The 6,000-nt window shown below is 36.7% G+C and overlaps 1 protein-coding gene across 2 annotated transcripts in view; it reads left to right on the plus strand.

The window, feature by feature from the left end:
* Nucleotides 1–6,000, plus strand: part of ETNK1 (ethanolamine kinase 1) — a 71,861-nt gene that overhangs the window by 55,266 nt on the left and 10,595 nt on the right. Inside the window, exon 7 of one of the 2 annotated variants that reach the window (XR_008617671.1) lies at nt 5,525–5,668. The exons of the other annotated variant lie outside the window; for it this stretch is intronic. The gene's annotated coding sequence lies outside the window, so the exon portion shown is untranslated. The remainder of the gene's footprint in view (nt 1–5,524; nt 5,669–6,000) is intronic. 2 annotated transcript variants of the gene reach the window in all.

A 6,000-nucleotide genomic window follows, 5' to 3' on the forward strand; every position in this document is an offset into this window, starting at 1 on the left:
TTTGGCCTCAGTACCTTATTTTACGCTTCAAAAACATTTTGAAGACCTCTACGAGATTTTGTTTATATGGTTTAATTATCAGTATTTACCATCTTGGAAATTAAAACAAATTCAAAATATTTATTAAATGTTTTTTTAAAAAACTCATGTTAACATAAACAGCACTTTATAAATGAAAAATAGCTATTTTCCAAATCAAAAAACACTTCGTGAGAAGGATGACATAATTTTATACTTTTGCACACCTCTGGAATGTCTGGCAGGCATAACAAAAGCTGTATTCTCATATTTGCTTCTGCATTTCATCTCTTACAATGTATTGTTTTGGTTGAAGTATATGAAGATAGTCCTGTTTCACACACATAGGGTTGTTGGAAAAGAGGAGTGTTTTGCCTTTTCAGAGAATTGTGGATATTCTTTTTTGATGCTTCACCAAAACTCAGCAAGTGATAGTTTCTTAAAGGTTAATTGTAATGTTCAATCTGAACACATAAGTTAACTTTTGTATTCTGTTACATTAAACTCCATTAGTTTATCTTGCACTTTGAATGGTTCTTTTACCAATGCGTGATTTTGTAATTTGAATGTCATTTATTAGTTATTTGGAAAATATGGATTTATTGAGCTGTATAGATCTTCTAAAAGTTGATATATCTCATTATATGATATTTTAAAATCACATTTATTGATATCACACCAGTATCCGAAAAGTTTTAGGTACTTTATTGAGAAGCTGATAAACTCACAGAGTTGAATACAAATTTTCCAAAGTTCTAATTTTAGGTTGAACAAAGTCTGTCATTGGCAACAAATACTGTCAGTTATTCTCATTGAAATGACAAGTTCTCTTTTTTATATTTGAGAAATGTCTGCCAAATACCCAAGTCTAATAACTCTAGTTCATATGTCAGTTGTTCTTCAAGTAAAAAATGATGTTCCATTAAAAATGTGCAAGTTTAGCTCACAACTCAGTCATATGTGGTTTTCCTTGAGACAGCCTTCATGCTTTGGGTATGCATCAGACATGCTTTATGTGTACTTCCTATATCATCCCACAGAATATCAGAATATCATGTACTCAGGGGTGGAGATTTAATAAAATTAATAGTTAAAGGACTTCAACTGTTAAAGGACATTATTTAGTGAGACTGGATTTGTACTGTGAGAGTGCGGTGGTGGTGAAGAATAATACTACTGTACTAATTCAATTTGGTACCACTGCGTTGACTTATGTTAAGGTACCAGGAGCTTCACCCAGTATTGCTTTTTCATAATTGCAAATGTAAACATAGTCAAAAAGACAAGTAACATATTAGTATTATTATGAAAATAGTTTTGGGCCTCAGAGTCTTCCATGGATTCATGGACCACTTTGAGAACCGCTGATTTAGACTTTCAGAAGAAGGAAGGCATCTCATCTCATAAATCACTTTTCAATACCTGAGACACTTCCTTAGAGAGAAAGAAGACCATTTAAAAAAATCTTCATCATTTTTGTCATTCTGGTTTCATATAATTATAGTAATTAACATTTTATTGAATGTTTGTTGTATGCCAGCTGCTCCGATGTGGTTTTTTTTCCACACACCAATCAGTTCTCTAGTTCTCAGCAGGCAGTGATTGGGTGTCCTACAAATTTAACTCGGGTCTGGCACTATCCACCTGGAGATAGTGTCAGATTCCATAGGTTAAAGGTTCAGTCCCACAAGACTGCCCCCTCGCCCCTTTAGATGCCACTCGCAAGTCCACTGGCTTTAAATGAGAGGCTTCCACCACTCCCTCCTTGGGGCCTATTAATTTGCTAGAGTGGCTCACAGAACTCAGAAACGTTTACATTTGTTTACCAGTTTATCATAAAGGATATTATAAGGATACAGAAGAACAGTTGGATGAAGAGGTACAGTACGGTGAGGTCTGGAAGTGTCCTGGGTGTAGGAACTTAACGTTCCTCTGGTGTTTCGGGTGTACCACCCTCCCAGCATGTGCGTAGGTTCTGGTTCACGAAATATGGAAGCTCTCCAAACCCATTCCTTTTAGGTTTTAGTGGACGCTTGATTACCAAAGCAAGATTGATTAAATCATTGGCCATCTCAGTTTTCAGTCCCTCTTCCCTCCCTGGAAGTCTGGAGGTGGTGGTGCGGAAAGTTCCAACCATCTAATCACGTGGGTATTTCCCCTGGCAACCAGCCCTCAAGTTTAGGGCCTTTCCAAAAGACACCTCATTAACATGTGGTTGAAAGGGGCTTGTTAAGAATAACAAAGACATTCCTTTCACATTTATGGCTGTGGAACTATTTCAGGAACCAATGACAAAAGACCAAATATTATAACAAAAGATGCTCCCAGTTGCTCTATGCTTAGGAAAGTCCAAGGAGCTATGAGGCAGGAACAGTGAATGAAGATCAAATGTCTATATCTTACTATAAATTATAATATCTCACTTGCATTTTACAGATGAGGGGACAAATATACAGAGGGGTTAATTAAGTTGCTTACAACCACACACCTAGTAATTTTTTTCTAGTTATAGTATTTCTAGTTAGAATAGAGTATTTCTTGGGAAGTGAAATGTTAGTGTTATCAGAAACTTTTTTTTTGTTTTTTGTTTTTTGTTTTTTTAGATTATCAAATATTTAACTGTTTAATGCAGTGTTGTGTAGTCCCAGCCTAGAAAAGCTAAGGAGTACAATGCAATGGTAAAACTTAGTAGAATCTGACTACTATAGAAAGATATGAAAATTAAAGCTGGATATATAGTAAGGTAGGGTTCCAGTAGGGAAAAATATAGATCAATCCATTTTCAAGATATGAGAACAGATGGTCTAAATATTTGGATGTGGATTATAGCTAATCAAAAAATGCATAGGTAGAGGGCTTCCCTGGTGGTGCAGTGGTTGAGAGTCTTCCTGCCGATGCGTGGGACGCGGGTTCGTGCCCTGGTTCGGGAGGATCCCACGTGCTGCGGAGCGGCTTGGCCCGTGGGCCATGGCCGCTGGGCCTGCGTGTCTGGAGCCTGTGCTCTGCAGCGGGAGAGGCCACAACACTGGGAGGCCCGCGTACCCCCCCACACACAAAAAATGCATAGGTACAGATAAATGTAAGCTAAATACCTATCTATGTAAATGTTAAAAAATTACACATGCAACTATTTTATTTTTGCTTGTATGTACAATATAATTTATACCAATATTCTGTTTAATGCTTTCAAAGAGAAAGCCAGTTGGAAGGCTCATAAATATTAGCAGAAAAAACTGAAACACAGAACAAAATAGGTTTTCTAATAAGATGTAATAAGTAGGGATATAAAAAGAATGATGACTAAAAAAGTAAAATACCAAGTGCTTTAAAAATCTGTCATTAAACAAGGTAAATTGAAGACAGTAAAGTAGACAGAAACTAGTGGGAAAAAGCAAGCTGGAGATAAGTATTCCTAAGTAATCAGAATGAAAGAAATGCATCTGAACCACAAAAGGCATAAAAACTAGGAGCCAGCCTATGCTTGGCAATCTTTTCTGTGTAGCTTTACTGAACTGACCAAAACACTGCCAATTTTTTTTTTTATTGTACATAATTTTTTATTGAATGAAAGAATTTACAAATTTTGTAGTGCTTTACAATATCCAAAAGTTTCACACACGTGACTTCATATAACCCCATGATAACCCTTTATTCCCCCACCCCTATATTGCCCACCCCCACAAGTGGTAACCACTAGTTTGTTCTTTTTATCTGTGAGTTGGCTTCTTTTTTTTTTTAATTTTATTTAATTTATTTTTTTATACAGCAAGTTCTTGTTAGTTATTCCTTTTATACACATCAGTGTATACATGTCAATCCCAATCACCCAATTCATCACACCACCATCCCCGCCCCACCCCACCCCCCATCCCCGGCCGCTTTCCCTGCTTGGTGTCCATACGCTTCTTCTCTACATCTGTGTCTCAACTTCTGCCCTGCAAACCAGTTCATCTGTACCATTTTTCTAGGTTCCACATACATGCGTTAATATACGATATTTGTTTTTCTCTTTCTGATTTACTTCACTCTGTATGACAATCTCTGGATCCATCCACGTCTTAACAAATGACTCAATTTCGTTCCTTTTTATTTTTGCTTGTATGTACAATATAATTTATACCAATATTCTGTTTAATGCTTTCAAAGAGAAAGCCAGTTGGAAGGCTCATAAATATTAGCAGAAAAAACTGAAACACAGAACAAAATAGGTTTTCTAATAAGATGTAATAAGTAGGGATATAAAAAGAATGATGACTAAAAAAGTAAAATACCAAGTGCTTTAAAAATCTGTCATTAAACAAGGTAAATTGAAGACAGTAAAGTAGACAGAAACTAGTGGGAAAAAGCAAGCTGGAGATAAGTATTCCTAAGTAATCAGAATGAAAGAAATGCATCTGAACCACAAAAGGCATAAAAACTAGGAGCCAGCCTATGCTTGGCAATCTTTTCTGTGTAGCTTTACTGAACTGACCAAAACACTGCCAATTTTTTTTTTTATTGTACATAATTTTTTATTGAATGAAAGAATTTACAAATTTTGTAGTGCTTTACAATATCCAAAAGTTTCACACACGTGACTTCATATAACCCCATGATAACCCTTTATTCCCCCACCCCTATATTGCCCACCCCCACAAGTGGTAACCACTAGTTTGTTCTTTTTATCTGTGAGTTGGCTTCTTTTTTTTTTTAATTTTATTTAATTTATTTTTTTATACAGCAGGTTCTTGTTAGTTATCCCTTTTATACACATCAGTGTATACATGTCAATCCCAATCACCCAATTCATCACACCACCATCCCCGCCCCACCCCACCCCCCATCCCCGGCCGCTTTCCCTGCTTGGTGTCCATACGCTTCTTCTCTACATCTGTGTCTCAACTTCTGCCCTGCAAACCAGTTCATCTGTACCATTTTTCTAGGTTCCACATACATGCGTTAATATACGATATTTGTTTTTCTCTTTCTGATTTACTTCACTCTGTATGACAATCTCTGGATCCATCCACGTCTTAACAAATGACTCAATTTCGTTCCTTTTTATGGCTGAGTAATATTCCATTGTATATATGTACCACAACTTCTTTATCCATTCGTCTGTCAATGGGTATTTAGGTTGCTTCCCTGACCTGGCTATTGGTTGCTTCCCTGACCTGGCTATTGTAAATAGTGCTGCAATGAACATTGGGGTGCATGTGTCTTTTTGAACTGTGGTTTTCTCTGGGTATATGCCCAGGAGTGGGATTGCTGGATCATGTGGTAATTCTATTTTTAGTTTTTTCAGGAACCTCCATACTGTTCTCCATAGTGGCTGTATCAATTTACATTCCCACCAACAGTACAAGAGGGTTCCCTTTTCTCCACACAGCTCTAGTAGTTTTCTGGTGGCATTTTTAGGATTCTCTATGTATAGTATCATGTCATCTGCAAACAGTGACAGTTTTGCTTCTTCTTTTCCCGTTTGTATCCCTTTTATTTCTTTTTCTTCTCTGATTGCCGTGGCTAGGACTTCCAAACCTATGTTGAATAATAGTGGCAAGAGTGGACATCCTTGTCTTGTTCCTGATCTTAGAGGAAATGCTTTCAGTTTTTCACCGAGGAGAATGATGTTTGCTGTGGGTTTGTCGTACATGGCCTTTATTATGTTGAGGTAGGTTCCCCCTATGCCCACTTTCTGGAGAGTTTTTATCATAAATGGGTGTTAATTTTGTCAGAAGCTTTTTCTGCATTTATTCAGATGATCGTATGGTTTTTCTCCTTCAATTTGTTAATATGGTGTATCACATTGATTGATTTGCGTATGTTGAAGAATCCTTGGCATCCCTGGGATAAATCCCACTTGATCATGGTGTATGATCCTTTTAATGTGTTGTTGGATTCTGTTTGCTAGTATTTTGTTGAGGATTTTTGCATCTATATTCATCAGTGATATTGGTCTGTAATTTTCTTTTTTTGTAGTATCTTTGTCTGGTTTTGGTATCA

This window comes from Physeter macrocephalus, chromosome 6 (assembly GCF_002837175.3).
Source record: "Physeter macrocephalus isolate SW-GA chromosome 6, ASM283717v5, whole genome shotgun sequence".
In the NCBI taxonomy this organism is placed as follows: domain Eukaryota; kingdom Metazoa; phylum Chordata; class Mammalia; order Artiodactyla; family Physeteridae; genus Physeter; species Physeter macrocephalus.